Source organism: Acipenser ruthenus, chromosome 9, assembly GCF_902713425.1.
Source record: "Acipenser ruthenus chromosome 9, fAciRut3.2 maternal haplotype, whole genome shotgun sequence".
In the NCBI taxonomy this organism is placed as follows: Eukaryota; Metazoa; Chordata; class Actinopteri; order Acipenseriformes; family Acipenseridae; genus Acipenser; species Acipenser ruthenus.
Window position 1 is genome coordinate 47,039,618 of NC_081197.1, and position 20,966 is coordinate 47,060,583.

A 20,966-nucleotide genomic window follows, 5' to 3' on the forward strand; every position below is an offset into this window, starting at 1 on the left:
ATGGTAGACGGGGTACATGTAGCTCTTTAAATAGCTGAGGGCCCAGGGGCTCGCCCCCTCCCATCCACTCCATTGTGTACACGCGCAATAAATACATATTAACACTTAAGCCACTGAACAACAAAAAAGCTAACAAATAAACAACTCCAAAGTGAACCCTTACTTTAGTTTATAGGGAGATTTTTTTTAATTAACAAAAGCAAGACAGTGTTTTTCAGAATGAATTCACATGGTGTTACAGCTGTATAAGGAGAATTAAAAGCTAAATTGTAATTTGTATAAAAGCTACATTTGTATAAAAGCTCAATTGACATATGTGTATATATACATTATAATTATCCTTCTTATTTTACTATTTGATTAAGTGCTGGAAGACACTGCAGAAACTAAATGATGGTATTTTACAGCAGTGCATAGATGCTCTCTCCTAATGACCGACTTCCATACAAACCCTTGTCTGACAAACCTGGCTTAGTTCTGGGTCTCTAGTGCTGAAATAAAAATGCTACTACAATAATTAAATTTGTATAAAATACATATTCAGCAGATAAGTGTTAAGATTGTTCTCAAGACAACCAGGTTAAATAACTACCATATGACTAGAATGAAGAACCACAGTTGAATATTATACTACTTTCATAAGTCTACGGCTAAGGCAATTTACTAACAGAGCATGTTCAGCATATGTATTCTGTCTAAGAAAAAAAGCTGTTATCTTAATAGGATGATCTCTTTCTGTCACATTCATATCCTATTTGATCTTCTTTTCAGTTTAATAATTTAATAAAAACGCAATTCAGACATTTGTTAAAAACAAATAACTTTGTGGAAGTGACGTACAATACCACACAGCTATAATACATAACTTACATAAATCCAGTACACACATTTCTAATGTGGCTAACAGGTAACAGTTTGTAATACCACTTGGATTTGGCATTGTAAATCATCCAACTAAGAAACACAGTACCTTCCCTAGACTCACCACCAAAGGCTGAATAAAAACAACCTATCCCATGACCGAATGCTCATAATCTAATCTAAGTGAGCAGAGACTTTCATTATTACTTTACATTACTGACCGATGGATTTCGCCCTGGTTTGCCTCGCTTGGACATTGCTGAAGAAAGATCACCACCGACCCACAATAAATAAAAAGCCACTGTCGAGACTCAAAGGCCAGATGGCAGAGTCCTTGAGCTCACAAATCCAGAAGCTAGGCTGTCATTTCATTTGAGACAGTCTGCTGTGGAGCACAACAGGAAAAACTGCCCTACAATTCCAGGAAAGCCAGCTCCACCTAGTTTACCTCCGCCAGGGCTATGAGCAGAAAAGAACTAAACAGAAAAATACTAAACTTCCAACAATCGAACAAGCTTTTCCATTGGCCCGAGGAGCAAAGCTTCAGTATCCACTTTCCTGTTCCCATTCAGCTGCAATTGAGTAAAAAAAGTAGTAGGGGATCGGTTTCTCTTCAAGCGTCCCTCCAACCTGTCCATGCCGCACAATGCTGTCTTGTAATGGGAACTTTGCTGGGCTCTGTCATTGAGAGAGAAAAAAAAAAACTAGAGCGAGCAGCAGCCCAACTCGCAGTGTAATTAATCCCGAGCAGAATATAAGCGATCTCTACTTCCCAAGCTCCTGAACAAGAGACTGACCTGTAACTGACAGATTACATCACACACTAGTTGTGTGTGTGTGTGTGTGTCTGTGTACTGTATACAATATGCAATCTAAACCTCTTTAAATTCCAAAGAAAGTATTTATTGCTTACATTTCACATATCGCTTACTGCAAGAGGGACGTAAACCAGACTCCGACAGCTGGGAATTGCTTTTGTCCTGAGGTGATATTACAATTCTATAGTGTTTTATCACCTTGTGATATGAAGACCTGTTATCTGAGTCTAAGTGGTACTTAATAAGTCTAAAGGCCCAATTCACCTACCCTTTTAGCTGTGACAAAATGAGTTTCAGGAAATTATAGCTCCATGCTACAAACAGAGTACTTATGGAGCAGCAAATTCTGAATAAAATGGAAACGCGGAACACTAACTATATCACATAAGCAGGTATTGAATCAAGCAAAAAAATAACAGCATTTTCCACATCCTTAGGCTTCTTTAGGTTTTGGTTTTGTCATGTGTTTAAACGTTTGAATAACCATATACAGTTAATCCCATGGAACACACTTTAAAAGGGAAAAGTAAGTGCTGGTTGAATTAATGGTGATATTTGAATGTATATGATTTGAATAGACAGGTGCTTACTGCATAGGAATTCAATGGAAAACACGTTTTAAAACACATTTGACACTCATAAAAAAGGTTTTACATGACTGTATCAGTATCAATACCATAGTATACTGTATATAATTTTTCAAGTATTATTTGGGGGATGAATTCCTATTAAAACCAAAGATTACAATACATCTGATGGTTCCTTTTGTAGCAAATATAAAAAATAAAAAAACACCCCTTTTTAAAATACGAAGCCATTTAATTTTCTTTCCCGACTTACCATTAAAAATTGGAAGAGGAAAGGTGGCAGTCTCACAGAGAGGTTCAGTTTAGTTGTAAGTGAGACAAGCCAGTCCTTATTGATCTGCTTATTTCAGACCATGCAAATCAATGAGTCATTGAGGTTAGCACAGCCTCCAAAAATCGAATGCTCTAATATAATATTGAACTGTGTGCACTTTTGTTTGGGGGATACAGATCATGCCACACGGGGGAGATAATCAAGTTAGAAGCTGAATCTTTTTTTGTTTTGTTTTGTTTGCTGGTGAAACATTTGCTTGTGTACCTAAAAGATTAAAACAATATATTTTCAACTTTATAGACTTGAGACAGTGGTTTAGTTTTAGGCTATAGGATAACATAAATGGAAATCCTATAGGTTTCTCTTGAATACCCTATAGAATTCATGCCCAGTTTACTATAGGACATCCTATAGGATTTGTTAAATAGTACTTCTATAGGATATTTTGATAGTACTCCTATAGGACATTTCCATAAGAGTCCTGTCTAAAGAAGTGTTGCAGTGGACGGCTATGCTTAAATGGTGAAACAGGTGGATATGCCACTTGTGAAAAGATAACTTTTGTGAACACTGCTTGACACAGGTATTTTAAGGATTGGCCTGACATGTGGTAATTGATCACACCAGCCAGTGGGGGGGAAACATCAAAATCTGCCAGTAAGGGCCGTAAGCAAATCTTACTCGATGTGTATTACCCAGTTTCATGACACATTACAATGCTACCATTTAATTACCACCAACTCCTGTCTGTTACAGGAAATAAAAAGTTTGCAAGCAGGGTTCTCTAGCAAGATCCTTAAGCCCTTAGATGTGCCTTGAAGCAGGTACCAAGTTGGTGAGCCACAAGAGATCTCTGTGACTGGCTTTTTTGTTTGGATTAAGCATAACAACATGAGTCACCCCTCCTCAGGTTTTAAATCATGTACATTAATGTTGTGTTTTTATTGCAGGCTTATTTTGCCTAAATTGGAATACCAGCCACACTTTGTACATTCAAAAAATATGAAACAGAAATTCAACTTACATCATGTAATTTTTCAAATTTGCTTAATAATACAGTCTACAACACTTCAGCAATATAATAAAGCCCAAATGAGACAAGAGGGTTAGTAGTCATTTAATTTATTGTGATTTAAAGGGAACACATTAGTAAAAAGCAATGTGTCTAGACTGATGTATATACAGCATGACTTTAGCCCTATACCAAGTGGCAACCTAACCTTCCACATAATCTACATTGTCCACTGTGCCTATCATCAGCTCAAGATTGTTTTCAGCCACGATCATTAGAAAATGAAATCAGGACATAGCAACAGGAGACCCAGGGAAATGCATTCTAATTTGTAGAAAAATACTGTACATATTTACAGCACCAAGCAAGTCATTGACATGCTTATAAACCTGGTTCTGCATTGTAAGAAGAAACAATTCAAATGCAAGTAAGAAAATGCAGCACATTTTCACAGAGGTTAATTAAGCAGACTCTTTCACCTTTCAGATGTTCCCCTCAGGACTATAGCCTTGTGTATCTAAGCTGCTATAACAGGTTTTCATTATCAAGTGATGTTGACTCATCTTTGTTTTAAAGGGCAGCTGCTTTCTGCTGGGAAATTGCACTTTCCAAAGTAAAGTTCTTGAGGTTCTTAAGGTTTGAATGTCACACATATACAGTACAGTACGGTATAGTACTACATATTACTTTGAGTCATTTTAAGTATGAATGTAGCAGTACTACAAATTGATAGACTGAAGAGACTAGAGACATAGACTGTGAGATACACATTGAAAAAAAAACCCCTGAAACAAGCATTGAAAAACATTGCTACACTACAAGCTCAAGTCATCCTTCTTAGGCAGACACCATTTAGAAAATTTCGGTTCAAGATTTCCATTTAACAGTCGTAGCTTATTTTATAATGTGTACCCTGTGGAGGCGGCTTAAACAAAGGAGGGCAGAGAGGTTTATTAAGTTAACACTAACTCGGTTTATTTAACCCCTTCATTTTAACCAATTAAAAACATACAAAAAAACACTGAAACCACTTGTTTTAATATACATTCAAATACATGTGTCATGAGATTCTGTGGGATTCTGTCTCTGCTTATCTTATGCTCTTGACAGTAAGGCTACAATAGGTATTGTCAAAACAGTACTCACTGACGTCCACTAAAAAAAAGATCTTGTAATTTTTCGGTAAAATTCTGAATAAACCCAAAACGAGGAACAGTAAGTATACACTTTAATAAAGATTATAAAATAATCTTACATTTTCTAAACTTGGGTCTGTAAAGTTTGCTTGTGAATGAAACCTGCTTTCTGGGCAGTGCAAGCTTTAGATGTGCCTCAGGATTTCAATTAACTAAAACCTGCAGATCAGGGATTTACATCTAAGCGGTTCTTATTAAGCACTATGAAAAGTGCTTGTGCCTACAAAAGGCCTCAAGGTTTAGAGTTTGAGAGTCAAGCACCCAAATGTGGATTCAAGGTGAGAAAACTACCAACAGAATTTCTTTCTTTAAAATTCAATTTCTTGATTACACTTCTAAATGCACCCCATTCCCCTTTAAGCATGAAATTAAACTGGTGAAGGACTATAAAAACCTCTTCTTTTCTCACTCCGGACTTGGTCCCCTCTTCAAAGCAATACATAATACACTCACTACTTAAAGTTTTGTATCCTCTTAATCAGCCACAATGTCCAGCCCAGGGATTACTTAAGAAATGAAGTGCCATCTGGCCTTGCTCTATCTATGCAGCTTATACAACCGTATCTACTGCTATTTTAAGATTTGGTGCTCAGATTATTCAAACCACTTTTTTGCCATTTCCTCTGTTTGATTTGTTTTTCAGCACCATAAAAACATTTACTCTTGACTAGTGAATCTATATTGAATGCATTAAAGTTTTACCTCTCCAAACACTAGCATTAGAAAAGGTAGTTCTAATAAAGGACATGTCCTCTGCTCTCTCATTCTCAGTCTGTCTCTCTCATTCACTCTGACTGTTTTAGAACTGTTGAAATGCATTAGGTCCCAGGCTCAACTGAAAAAGTGGCATGGTGTTTCTCTGTAGGTTTTACAATTCTCCAAGAACCCCAATAAAAGGCACGACAGCTTTTCTCAAAACCTGTCTGAGATGTAATGCTTAACGTGTTTGTTAGTGATAAATGAATGCTAATTACGATACATCTGACACTCAAATGATCTGCCACACCAATTACAAGGACAATAATAAGCACTGACTTTATATAACATACATTAACAATTAATCCACCGCCAAACATAACTTTTAAATGACGTGCCTAAAAAGTAATTAACTGCCTCTGCGGAGCAAATCAATTGAACACAACACTGTTAAGCTACGGAAAATAAATAGCTTAGATCTCTGATGGACTAAATCATGGATTTAAAAAAAAATCCAATGGCTGGCTCTGTTCTGCCATTGAGCCAGTGCCCTTAGGCAGGTCAGAGTGTGGCTGTTTATGCTCTCTGAAGCTGGTTTACAAACATACCCTCCTTATCAATTCTCTTTTGCTTAAAAGCTGATGTTAATGCCTCATTTCCAATCTATATTCAAAACCACCCATTAGCTCTCACAGAAAGAAACCTGGTGGCCTTTTTTTTTTTTTTTTGGAAGTGGATAATAAGGTTTGGAATGATCGATTATAAACTCCACACTGCTGAAATCATTCCAGTAAACTGATTTTACAGTGTGCATTTCAAAAGAAAAAAAAAATGTTCGAACTGTAGCATTTGAAGAGGAGACAACCATGAAGACTAACAGCACTGTGCAAAGGCACTGCCAAAAATAATAGATCAAGCATTAGCAGGATGCAAATAATAAAGCAGAAAACACCCTGTAGCAACATCACAGTAAATATATTGAAAATGCAAAACAATACAAGAATAATATCTTGATGAAGAGTGTTCTTTCTTTTTTCCCCCCAGCAGTTTTCTAAAAACATTTATTTTATTTGACAGTTTCACTTGTGATTACTTCCTATTAAATTAATGTCACAACTTTGGAACTCTGGAATACAAGCACATTTTCATTCACTATTGGGAAAACTGCAACACAAAGCACATAGATCAGATATTATTATAAACATTATTTACAAAATCTGTACAAAATGATTATTTAACGATTATACTGCCAATCTTAAAGAGTAAGCAGCTTCTTTGTAATTGCCTTTTTACATTTGCCTTACTACGGTATTTATGGTATTGCTCTCATAACCATTTCTCCCTAAAACTTTCTTTTCTCGGCTTAGAACTTGCAAAAAACAACACCAGTGGAAGTGTGGCAGTATTTCCATCTTTCATTTATACATCTCACTGTGAGATTACGGTTTATATATTAATCCAATTTTACGCATTATATAAAATCCAGCAGGGATGATTCATTTTTATGAAGCGTGATCTCTCCATTAATACATGATGAAGTGTGCCTAATAAAAGACACAGTGCCCATGGCCCATTAGCTATAGCAGCCATCAATTAGAAATTAAACCAAATATGCTCTTAACAAATTTCCTGCGTTGTGTTTCTTTCATTTCTACACATTAGCCTAAGAACTCCAACACCCCCGCAGCCAAAGTAAACATTAGGCCTGGATATACTTTAATAGCTTATATTTCTCCAGCGATGGAGCTCTTTGCATTGAAGCAGCATGCCAGCTCTTAATAGTTGATCATTTTAACAGTTAAAAAAAGGTTCTGTGAAATTGCTTTCCCTATGCATGGTTAAAAAGAAGACTCAGGAAACTGGAAACTAGGATTCAGAGCATGCATACAGTTGCCACCAAGTTCTGCTTTATGTAATAACACTTCTGTGTTTACATTATTGTTTTTAAATGTGTACAATAACTCCAGCAAACTAAACTGTATTGGGCTAAATTCACAAAGAGTAAAGTGAAAAAGTAAAACATTCTAGTCCAAGGTTTTTCCTTGTTCAATTTCCCCTAAATTGTTCAGGGAATTTGGAGATCTGCAGCACAGTCAGTTCTCCAGACTGGCCTGGAGAGTCATGTTTTTCTTGTGAAACATCAGCAATTTGTGCAACCTTGGATACAGAAGTGCCATTAACAAAGTTAGAACCCACTACCATTACACTTATTCAGTCATGTGAGTTAAAAATGATTCAAGGTGCTATTTCAAGATATTTAATCTCTGCTAAACTAATTAATGGAAACAGGCATACTGTGCTTTTGCTTCAAATGCAGTGTATTATATAACTACTGTAGTAATCGTCAGAGAGCACAAGAGAAAACCTTGTAAAATAGAGGGTACATTTGCCTAACCGTTGCCTTGACATAACAAATGCAGACACAGTTTGTAGCACAGCTCTGAAAGTAGGTCAAAAGCATTGACCTATCTAACATAATCAGTGCATGCGCATATGGATTTGTGATCTTTAAATGTAGCACATTTGTGCTGAATTTAATACCGTGCTACTATTTTATTATTATTATTTATTTGGAGGTTCCAGAGGTTGGGCAGGTTTAATTGTTAATGGTTTAAAATCCTATAATTATAATAGGTGTTATGATAATAATATATGTGATAATGAGGCTCGATCAAACGCTTGTCAAATGAAAGTCTTGATTGTTGAAAAGTAAACGAGCCAATTATAGAATGTCTTTAACTGGCACATTTGTATATTTCTATGTCGAGATTAGCCAATAGCTTTTGGCTTTACGAAGAACTGGGGAGGACGGAAGCCAATAGGGAGTGAGAAGAGAACAGGACGCAAGCATGAAAAGAGAAAAAAAAAGGGGAGATCTGAAAAGTTTCACTGCACTGCACACATACAGTTTAGTTTAGTGAAAACTAAATGTTTCTAGCCCTAAGACTGCTTGAGTAGGATAGCTGGCACAGAAATAGTACATATACTTATATTTACAATTTAATTTCTTTATGTGTGTGGACCCCTCTCTCGCGTCGGGGCCCCGAGCGGTTGCCCGGGTGCTGACGTCGGCCCTGGACAAAACTATAAGCAAGACTGTTTCATATTCGTCAACATGATTTTTAAATTATGAGTGTCTTCTCTGTTGGTATTTCAACATATATGGCAATACATTACACATACCAGGCTTATCCAGTTCCTTCGAAATTGACTCCCATGTATTGTCTTTCAAATCTGTATCTTCATTTTGCGATAATCTTTGTCATAAAGCTCTGGGTATTTTTTCAACGGCAAATTTTTTTTTTTTTTCCTCCGTCATTCTGGATACTGCTTCACCCTGCTGGAGCACGTGCATTGAAACTGTTCTCTGACTGGTTAATTCCCTAGCTGTCGCAGGACAAATCACAAAAAATAGGATTCAATCTTATTTATCTCGCATTGCTGCCGTGTCGCCTGTCGTGGGTAGCAGCCTTTACCCATTACACTAACCGGCAGGTGTGCTGTAACTTTTAGATGTGGGGGTGTGGACAGCAATCCTGTTCTCCACAGTGGTCCAAAGTATAGTCATCACAGACATTAACTAAAGACTGTTCCTTGTGAAACATCACTAATTTGCACCTAGTACATTGTGACAAAAACCTCACTTTCAGGTTCTATATGTTATAGAACACATGTCATGGATACAGATGTTTCTAATAGTTTGTCTTATCTGTAATGAAATTTAATACTACAGCACTGACTGATCAAAAGCTTCACTTTGTCAGTGCATTAAGAACGAATATAATATAGCAAAAAACCCTGCACAGTCTATTATGATTTGTAGAGCATGTGAAACTCAAATGGTTGATGCACAAATATGCATTCATTGCAATTAAAGGATGGGTCCTATCCACTTCTAATCTCTTTAATCTGCGAAGTACATCTGACAATAGTTTAGACCAAGATGCTGACCTACATTTTCACATAAATACACAGTAAGCCTATGTTTGTACATATTGTAGTCAAATAAATAGAATAAAAAATGGAAAATAAGCATGCACGCACAGACCTACAATACATTTACATTACTTACTGCATTTATTTTCACACTATTATACTCCACCTACAGTACTATATATATATATATATATATATATATATATATATATATATATATATATATATATATATATATATACACACTGTATACTGGACTACTTACATAGTTTTATATACAGCCTATACATACACTGTATTGTCTAAGTTAATCTTTTTTAACAATATACCAATGAAGTAAAACAGGAATGTCACTTAAATCTGTATCCAAAACCAACAAGATTTTTTTATGTGAAAAGATAATGTTGCATAGTTTTCAGGTGAGTGTATCATTTTGTGGAATGTGAATCTGCCAGTCAGGTCAGGTTAGGTTCTTGTGATCTTTTGGGATTTCACATTGTAGGTTTGGGTCAAGTAAAACATTTCTGCACTGTAAACACTGCAGCAAATGCTTTTCATTTTTGCCATAGCTGGTTTTTTTTTTTTTAAATACAAATAAAGTATTCATATTTTATGCATTGGGATATTAAGTTGTGTTTTTCTTTTAATTTTTTTTTTTTTCTGGAACAGACTAATGTCATCTTACCATGCAAACAGATAATCTATATGCAGTTTTAAAACTAAACCTTTCTTCTGCAGTGCCAGTGAGTTACCTGTGCCGTCAAACTAATTACATTTAATATTTCCTGACGCTGCTTTGGGATGTGTCAGCAGATTAAATCTTTCTACTTGTAACATATAGTTCCATCATTCAAATTACAAGCATGTTTTTAGCAGACAGATTCCGTAGCCTAATAATCCTTCTGATAGGATCTAAATTACTCACAATGTACAGCAGAGTAGATTTTCAACTATAACCTCATCTTTTAATATAGCATCTGGATGGACTGCTTTGTTTTCTTTAACAAAAGTGCTTCCAGCAAATAAAAAGAGCCGGGTGGTTTTCCACTGGCTATTTGTTGAGCAGAGCGAGAACCAACACGTGAAACTCTGTTCTCACAACACATAAGAATCTGTTTGAGAGCCGAGCAAGGCCAGGGCTGAGGTTACTGAGTTTCTTTATTCGAAATAAACTACCAATTTGCAACGTCTTTGCCACAGCTCGAGGCGACTGCACCGCAATGCTACACAGACGGGCACTTTGTTTACATTGAGGAGGACAGTGTCCGCTTCGCAGGATAACGACTACAGTGCCTGTGAAGGCTCTGCCCAGCCAGGACTGTCATGAAGACTGAGTCACTGAGAGGCCAGGTCTTCAGGAGCAACTGCAGTAGGTTAGTTTAGAGGATAGCGCTCGCCTTGTGTGGCAAACTTTTATTTTTAGCTTTGTTTTGTTTTCCTTATTAAATCTGACACTAGGATTACCATTGCTGGTACCCTAGTGGCAACACTTGCGTTAATTAAATCTGCGTGCGTGTGTGGCGTGCCAACACCCAAATGCTCTGTGTCTGACTCATTATTATTCAGTGACAACACACGCATGTAACACATCCCCCTGTTACACAGTAAAATTCCAGTAAAACTCTAAGGATAAGGTCAGGAAAAATAATGTGTACCCAAGTAAAAAAGCTTGCTAAAGCTAAATCTGTGTAAGATGTTTGATTGTGCGCTAAAATCTATGCAGGCTATTCTTTCACAGACCCTCTCAAAAACAGTTTCAAGCCTGACCTCTACAGGCAGACATTTGGCATGAACCTAACTACTGGTTCAAGGGGCTGCTGCAGAAAAGCAATTACTACTCTACACATGTGGCTTGGATTAAAAACCCCAATCAAACAATGTACCCCATTCTCTCATAAATATTACAGCAGTCTGGAATAAAATACAAAAAACTAACAGCAACACATCTATATAGATATATAATGTAGCTAGGGTTAGTTCTGTGTGAGAGAAATAGTCAGTTTATTTTACTTTGTGTCTCATGAACCATGTCTGGTGTAAAAGAAAAGAACACGAATGTGTCTGTTTTTCCTCACATCTCCCCAATATCAATACAAATCTCAGAAATAAGACCAACTATCTTAACAAATCACCCTTTGTACTGAGATCATGCCTGTTCCCACAAATCTACAGTACAAGTTGCCATGGTGACACCACACATGAATGTCTATTGGGTAATGGCCAAATACTAATTAACTGATACACTGACTGTGCACATTTGTTTGTTGCCATTTCACAAAACAGAAAAACAAAGCTTCCCAAAGATAAGGTACTAATACCCCCTCCCTCCTTATTTTATAAACAACAGACTGAGAATAACACCCCAGGGTGTTTTCTAACTGGGCTTTGGGGTAAGAGAGCTACAAAAGTTAAAAAAGCAAGTAAGCCGTTTGTTGTGATGATTATTACTGACACTCTGGCTGTAGCGGTCCACACTGATTTATTCAGTGGCAATCGGTTTAAAAGATAAAGCTGGACTAACATGATCACTCTGCAAGGCTAGTGGTGGGTTAGATAAGGCTTTAATCTGTTTAAACAAAAAAACAATTCACAGCAATGTGCTGTATAAAGACAACATGAGCCAACAACTGGAAATGGAGTGTTAATTAAATGCACAGGCATTATAATAGGGTGTGCATCAACTTTCAAAGTAAGCATACATCATAAAAAGAATTACATGTAAATCTAGGTTATGTGCCAGTAACTGTCTTGCTTCCTCAGTGAATATGTCATTGTTTTTTTTTTTTAAATACATGACTTCTGGAAAAAAGTACATTATGGAAGAAGTGAAGACACTGAACAACTTCACAGCTTTATGCGACTTTCATGCACAACTGCTGTATGCTGTGAATGCTGCCTTAAAACACTTGAATACCATGTAATTGTCTCAGCACTGTTAAATACTTGTATTTATTAAAAATTTGTCTCATAATAAGTTTAGAACACAGTGTACAGTGGTTAAGATAAGCCTATTAGTTTGACTAAACAGAGTTAATAGCAGCATGCCCATATGTTTCTACACCTGAATCAGGATGGGCAGTATGGTAATCAAAGAAAGCACTCTGGATTAATTTACAAATAAACCATTTCAAGTTCACACTGTGTCAGAAAAAGTCACATTTCTACTTTCTACATTTCACCAAGGTTATTTAAAGAAACAATCATGCTATTTTATCCTTGTAAAGTAATAATACCATATTAACTTTACTGCCAGCTAACAATTAATAAAATAACAAATTTAAAGTATTGACAACTTCCTCACCTGCCACATGGTTAAAATTCCATTATCCATACAGCAGAAAAGAAGTTAACAAGCTTGACTTGTGGTTATAAATCCATGAACAGCAGTTCACCTTCCAGAAAGCAAGTCAGTTCACTTTGTCTCTCTTATTTGCACATCTCTGACTGCACTTTGCAACGAAATGCCAGGCACCCTAACCTTTCATCCCTGCCTATTGTAAGTGAGCCAAAGGGAGGTAACTGTCCGCCTATCTCTTGTTTCAAATGGAAGCTCAGCGAAGTCATAGTAGACTGAATTAGTGCACAATAGCAGCTTCACCAATCAGGCGAAAGGGGGTGGGGGTTAGTTTACATGATGGGTTTTCTGTTTGAGGGTTAGGGAAGGTCTTTCTTCTCTCCTGTAGAATAATCTATCTCTCTCTCTCTCTCTCTCTCTCTCTCTCTCTCTCTCTCTCTCTCTCTCTCTCTGAAAAACTGCCATAAAGCATTCTGCTTTTTACAGTCATTGCCAAAGATAAAACACTTTTACAGGTTTTTGGCTCACTGAATTCCCATTGCCACATTTAAATAAGGAAGGATGATAAACATCTTCATTATTCTAAAATGTGCGTTTCCTTATCCTAATAATGTGTGTTGTCAGTCATGTATGTTTAAATGTTGTGTCATACTGTGACAGATCACCATAAAGACACATTTACTTCTTGATCAAGTGATTATCAGTGCTACTGGAATGTTTTGTAGAAGCCACCCGGAGTAAACCGTTGGAGAGTTTTGTTCATTTTTTTTTTTTTACTTCTCTTGTTGAACTCACAATGATGCCTTTTATCATTCATTAAGAGCTCTTTGTCATTTCAAGGTTTGTTTAGAACCCAAACAGTTTATTTTGCAGCAAGAATGATTCATTTAGCAAAACAAGTGGAGAATAAGTGAATGTATTCTTTTAGATTAAGAATACATTCAATAAGCATTTATACAAGTTAATTTAGATATTTTAAGTGATAATAGAATGTTTTATATTTTTTATGTATTATCTTTTTGTGGACCATGCAGTTCAGTTCAATTCATAACCTAATTTTATATTTGTTTTTTTCTGAAAACTCCCACCAATACATTTTTTTTTGTACAAAACAGTGGTGATTTGGACTCTTCTGAATGTTTCCCATCTCAAACAAGCTATCATGTAATCTGTCTATCTATCTATCTATCTATCTCTCTATCTATACTCCTAGTAACAGTGCCCCTAGTTCTCAGCTCCTTCTATCTGCACATTCCTGCCTGGTCCTTGACCTTTTAAGTGATTTCACATGGTGCTAACAGAACTGCAATGACTCATTTGTGTTAGATATATTACTTATATTTACCAGCTACCAAAAAACCTGTGCTGTTTCATATATCATACTCCAATATTTCTTCAATATTTCAACACCGAAACATTACTTTAAATCTTCTGTTCTCTTAAGGTTTTCACTGCTTACCATAATGTTTTGAAAATGTAACCTTACTTACAGTAATCAGTCGCATATCCGACTGCGGTGGACCACAGTAAGGGCAGATATGTAAAAAGTCAGATGACTGAATCCTGTTTTAAATACCATTATACACAGCTGTAACAATTACTGTATTCACACAATTATTGCTTTGACATTCAGCTTTTATTAGGGAGCTCCTCTAAATCCCTTGTTTAGAAAGATACACGGTATTAATGCTTGTGACAGATTAGTCGTCTGCCGTTTGGGTGCGTGTATTCACTGCTGAGTGACAGGCAGGAGATCGAAATGGAGGTTGAAGTTGATATGCCCCACAGGCAAACAGGATTTATTTACATATCAACACACTGAACAGCTCGCGTGACAATACCAGCAATGGCAGTGCACGGAGCACATATAAAGTCATATTTACTATTCAACCTTGCCTCTCATTATTTTAACTGACATATATTAAATATGTACTTCAGACTCAGCTAATAGTGGAAAATTAAATGCCCCTCAGGAAGACTATTGTTACCTCCAGGGTGCAATGCCCTCAGCATGTACTGTAGGTAACAATAGTCTTCCCTCGGGTCAATAATTTTCCTCTATAGCCCTCCTCTCCAGTCCATTACTATATATATTAGGGATGTAAATATCGTTTAATAAGAAATCTAATGGTTAACCGTTTAACCGTAGTTACACTGTCACACTAAATACCCTTTAAATAAATACCCTTTAAATAAATACCCTTTCCACATATATTTAGTCTTTGTCATGCATTGACATTTGTTTACCAAAGATAAAAAGAGGCCGCTTAGAGCACAAATCCTCTTTAATTGCATCACGATTGTATCACATTGACGATATATGTACCGGTACACCTTTCTAAGTTTCTAGTATCTCCTTAATAGTTAATCTCGATCCACTACAGGGGACACTGGTTTCACATAAAATAAAACACCATTTAAAAAAAAATAATACACGTTACCATCCCATAACTTAGCGTAGCAATCAACAATTCATTTTTCAGGATTCTTATGAATTAATGTTATGAATCCATTTTAAAAGCATGTACAGTGCCGAGAAAAAGTTTGTGAACCCCTTAGGATTTTCAAATATTTGACATATTTCAAACCTAAAATGTTATTAGATCTTAATCTAAGTCCTAATAATAGATTAGGTTCTTCTGTTCGAGTTTGGTTTTCACCAAACATAACGTTTCTCATTGAGGCCAAAAAGTTCTACCTTTGGCTTGTCTGTCCAGAGAACATTGTTCCAGAAGTCTTGTGGATCATCTATGTGCTCTTTGGCGAACTTCAGACGGCAACAATGTTCTTTTTAGAGAGCAGTGGTTTCCTCCTGGCTATCCTTCCATGAACACCATTCTTGTTCAGTCTTTTTCTGATAGTTGAGTCATGAACACTCACATTAGCCAAGGCGAGAGTGGCTCCCTCAGCTGCCTCCTTTCCCTAACTAAGCGCTCAATCTCTTGCTGCCATCTAGACATTACAGGAATAGTTTGTACTTTCTACTTTTTTTTCAACTCCAAACCTCTCACTTCCATATGCGTAGATGGTATCCCCAGATTTATCCAGCTTCATTTCGACTGTTCCACCTAACCTTTCCAACACAAAACAGAGATCTGTGTTTACTGTGTCCCACTTTGATTTCTCAGAAGCTCTTGGCCATTTAACTCTTAGCTTGTGCCCGCTGAGGTTCTTTTCTCTCTTACGCTGGTTCATCTGACCGGGTTCACAAGGATCATTAGGTTCATCACTAGTTGTTCCTATGCAAGTCCTCCTCTCATCTATGAAATATATATATATATATATATATATATATATATATATATATATATATATATATATATATATATATATATCATGACCTTAAAGTATTTTACAGTCATTAATTCTAATTCTAATGTGTGTTGTGTATGTCTATACATACTTTTGGCAAATTTCTTCAAGCCACAATTTGCATTTCTACTGTCTGTTTTCCCAGTTTTGCCTTTAAGCTATTTAGTTTTCTACAAACACAATAGCACTAGTCTAAAAAAAAGTTAATTAATGTTTCTTTTTTTGGAATTGCTGCAAGGAAAAAAACTCCATTACAAAAATTGAAATTGACTGTTGATGAAGCAAAGAGAATTAAGAAGATATATTGGTTTGGCGAGCTGCAAGAGAAAAATAAAAAGAGACTGCCTACTGTTGGTTACAGACCAAAAAATGACATAAAATACATAGTTTAAAAAGTTTTAGGTTTAAAAGTGTTTTAGGTAGCTGGTTTGGTTCAACAATTTGTTTCTTTAGCTGTTTTGGAAAATAAAGAAAAATGTTCATTATGTGATTAAAAAGGGACTTCTGGCAACAACAATCGCAGTCTTTCACTAGTTTGAGTGTGGTGTTGCTGTAACATTTCATTTGTTCATTTTTAAATGTTCATCTCCACTGAACTGAAATAGAAATCTACACAGCCATTTTATTGTATAGTTTGAGGATTCAGGTTCAGCTATGTGACCTCCTTTTAGGCAAAAATATGATGTCACAGTACATTACTGTACTTTGGATCAGTATGACTCAAGACCACAAGCTATCATGCAAGGCTAGCGGGACACATTAGAAGGAGTTTAGACAGTTCTTAGATGGTCATCTTGCATGAAACAATACTAGCTCTGACAAGTGCTGACTGCCATCTCAACGCTTTATTCTTTTTTTTAAAATCTAAAATCAAAGCTCTCAGCATTCCTAAAAGACTCCCTCACCCGTAATACTACTGGTTTTGATCCAGACTTGGAGGGAAGCCCCTTTTTAGGGAATGAGGGTGAATCAAACCAATTCATCTAATTCTTCAGCCTTAAAGGCTCAAAGGCAGCCTTTGAAAATGCCCATTGCTGTGCTAAAATGTGCAATGGCTTTGAAAAATTAATTAGATAAGAAAGGAGAAAAAAACTACTCATCTCAACCACTTCCTTAAATAAGCCACAACACTTGTTGTGCTAATGTTTTCTGAAGGCACTTGAAATGAGCGCATAAAAAAGAAAGTGACAGATTTGCCTAGCATGGACTTTCCCCATTTTTCTTTTACAGATATGTCTTGCTGTAAATCTCTGTGAAAGAATTTGAAGTAATATACAGCAGACATGGTAATTCAGCTACAGTACCAGCAGGAAAATAGCTATGTTTAATTTGTTCCAGAATCCTGGTAAGGCTAGTGTTCCAGAACATGATTCAACAACAGAAAAGTGTCTGTTAATATATACGATAAAATGTAGTATATATTATGGTTAGTTAAAAAAAAAATCCTAAAAAATACTTATAAATGGGGTTAACTGCAACAGTCATTCTGTCATGCCAGTCATTTAATGAAACAACTTAAAATATATCAGGGTTTTGGCAATATATTTCTTCAAATTGTATGTAGACATCTGGCCAACTTCCTACAAGTTGTAGCCATTTCTTTATATTTTTCCCAATAGAATATTTCAGGGTGTCTGGCCATTTATTTACAGAATAAAAGTTGTACACCTGAGCTGTGTAATCAAGGAGTTCCTCCACCTGAGCCCTGTTAATACTGAAGAATGCATATGATATATTCATTAATATACTAAGTGCAGGATTTTCTGCAAGTAAAAGCATACTGTACTGAAAGAATAATACAAAGGTGGGTCAGGATTATTATTCAGCTGTAAGTTTAATGTAACAAGACTGATATGCAAAACACCTTTTATTATCACCATTCTGTTTAAAAGAAGTAAAAACCGCACTGAGTGGCAACATTGACTTCCTACAAACATTGTGCCAATTCACTTTAAGTAACCAATTATGTTGGTTGAGTGAAGAGCAAATAGTGGAGCCACTGAGCTAATACCACCAGTCTCTTAGGCTTTAGCCTAATAAAAGTTTACCATTTTTTGTCATGTTTTTTTAATATGCTTTAACATACTCCTCTGGGCTCCACAAAGCTTACCTTTGCTTTACCATGCTTTCACTATGCTTTATTATACTATTTTGCTGTGCTTTTACTATAGAAAACTTTTCTCAGGTATGAAACCAAATAAATTATATTTTTTGTATGGCTGTTAACTCAAGTGGCTGAACTATTCATTTTTGTGAATTGTATTTATTTATTTGTTTATACTTATTTAATTGAGATTGCAAATTATTTACAAGGTAATCCCAGCATATTTTTGTGTTATTATAAATAAACAAAACTTCACAGAAGTAAAATGTATGTTAAAGAGTAAGTAGAGAGGTTCTGAAAAATATAGCGTTATACGTGCCCACGTGTTGCTTCAACTGTTTAAATAACGTACCTGTCGTTTTTCTTTTCATTGTTAACATTCTGACAGCTTTGTACACATAGGCGGCGTTTACATGCACACGTCATGACAGTTTTCCTCATGACCTGTTTGCCCTACTTTTCAAGAAACGCGTTGCTATGCCCTTCGGATTTAGGAGAAAGAAAAAAAAACGTCTGTACCAATGCAGATTACTCAATTCGTAGTCATTTAGGGGAGGGGATATTTACATGCACGTGTCTGCTTATCCAGTAGGAAAAGAACGACTCTGAAGAGAGCTTCCTGCGTTGCCATGAAGATAAAAACATTTAACAAGAGAAATGAATTCACGTGTTGTCGTGCATATTCTGAATTACACCGCGCATTAGCTACTTGTTTGTCTGGTTACCTTTCCAACACACACACATACACATACACAAACACACAATTATATAAAATATACTTTCCCTATACCTTTTTTAATACTAGCAACAAAAATGACCACAATTCATAAAAAGTAAATAGCAGATGCTGCTGTTAATGAAAATGTACTTTATTTGTATCACTGAGAAGGATCGCTCTTTCAAGGGTCCCTAATTCTAAATGTGATCAGTTTTACAATAACATACAATCAGAACTAAAAGCAAATACTGCTGAAAAGAAGCAGCCACTTCCAGCACACTGAATCTGTTTTACAGCATGGATTACTACACAATTGCAATTACAACAATCAAGAAGAGTCAAAGGAAGTTAAAATCACATTAAGCTGTTACAATATAATCCTGCATCTAAGACAACACGCATGCATTTACTAAGCGATCGATGCTAAGGGCATGTCAGCTCAAGTTAAAGTAACTTACTTCAATGGTAGGCTAGGCATTTACTTTTTCTAAAATGCCGCAGTAAAAAAATTATACAAATTGGCACTTATGCTCACTTCTAAAACTATTTTTAAAGTGGCAAAAGATGAGTGGCAGCCCCTTAGAAGTAACACATTGCTTGTGCTTTTAGATAATTTTCACAAAGAAACCAAGGTACAAAATTCCTAGTTTTGCAGCAGTCTCAGCGCTCCCAGCTGTTGTTTAGCTTGTCAATCCAAAGAGTTTGCAAAAGAAAATCGGAAAACAGAACTTAACAAAGTCTTTGTGTCTGTGCCATTTATAAGGTCATATGATTTAATTTGTATGCACATTAATAATGTATTGGCTGGGTGCTAATGTGCCTTGTTTTATTATTTATTGCTTAGTGATCCCCCAAGGTCCTCAGATTTATAAGAAATGAAAAACATTTAGGCTTTCTTTCTATTGGTTTGTGACTAATTTATGGCATTGGCAAGGAGTCAGGTTCAAAGGCTCCAGCATCAAATATATCACCACTGGAGCCCCCAGCACGTGAGAAGGTATACCATAGAGAGCAAATTAGTGAAATAAGAGATTGGTCATAGCTTGCAGTGCAGAACTCTTAGCGTGCTTGACTTTTTTGACTGAGCCAAGACCTTGCCATTATATTTCAGGCAAAGAAAAAAAAAAGCTGTCAGCTCCTTCTCTCCTTTATAGACAGCCCAAGAAGAATGGTCCCATTATCTAATAATAACTAGTGGTTAATGGACATTTATATTTGGCTCTTATTTCATTAGTCCCTCAGTAATATTCTCCAGCAAGGAATACAACTGGAAACTTAGCTTGGATTAGACACCAGTTATAATACTGAACGATGTAATACTCAGAATGTGAATCCTTAATGATACTATTTATTGTTTGAATAATTCAGTAATAATAGAAAATACATTGTATGGATCTTTCATTGTTATGCATCAATATTATATGAAATGTGTGGCCCATCTTTTGCCAAGGTGGACTTTTGCCAGCTTACTGTATACTACAAAACAAGAGAACTCAAACCACTGGAAAATACAAAACAGCACAAAGAAGATATCCACTTCGTTTACCCATTTCTTCAGTTTAATCAATGTACAATGCAGTGCCACAAAATGCTAAATATTTCAATAGAAGCTAGAACAGGCACATTCTTTTTTCACATTTGCATTTGAAAATATTCCTCTGAACAGACTTGATTTGTCTTATAAATCACATTTAATTTGATATATTACAGTTCTTTAATGATACTGTCCCTCTCATTATAAATAATTCAGACAATATTATAACCACGGGGTAAAAGCTACTCCAGATATTATAATATATACAATGAAACCATATTTGTTATTATCTAAACATGTTATTTAAAGCGCTGTGTTATTTTGAGTAGCCAGCTCTTCAATCCTATTCAGACAATTGCAAAGCCATCTGTGTAACAGGACGCTTCTGTGCATATTCTCGAGGGGCTTCACTGTTGGTACATGCTGGGAGGGGAGCTAATTAAACCATCAAGCTCACCAATGCTAATCAGGTTTCACCAGACAGTGTTGTTTTTTCCAATTCTGAACCAACCATACCAGCTGAGGTCTCATTAGAGCCCAGACACTTGCCCCAGTAGGACTAAACTCCAAGTAATAGCTCTTAACAAAGGCTGATAAAAAGTTATGTATTTTTTTGTTTGTTG

General features: G+C 36.0%; 1 protein-coding gene across 7 annotated transcripts in view; it reads right to left on the minus strand.

Moving 5' to 3' along the window:
- The window catches only part of LOC117405155 (E3 ubiquitin-protein ligase Midline-1), a 160,671-nt gene that overhangs the window by 58,646 nt on the left and 81,059 nt on the right, over positions 1 to 20,966 (minus strand). Inside the window, exon 1 of one of the 7 annotated variants that reach the window (XM_059030123.1) lies at positions 18,444 to 18,626. The exons of 3 other annotated variants lie outside the window; for them this stretch is intronic. The gene's annotated coding sequence lies outside the window, so the exon portion shown is untranslated. Of the gene's footprint in view, positions 1 to 1,082; positions 1,566 to 12,681; positions 12,910 to 18,443; positions 18,627 to 20,966 lie in introns of those variants that run through there. 3 more of the 7 variants (XM_059030120.1, XM_034007983.3, XM_059030121.1) reach the window with 3 other exon arrangements.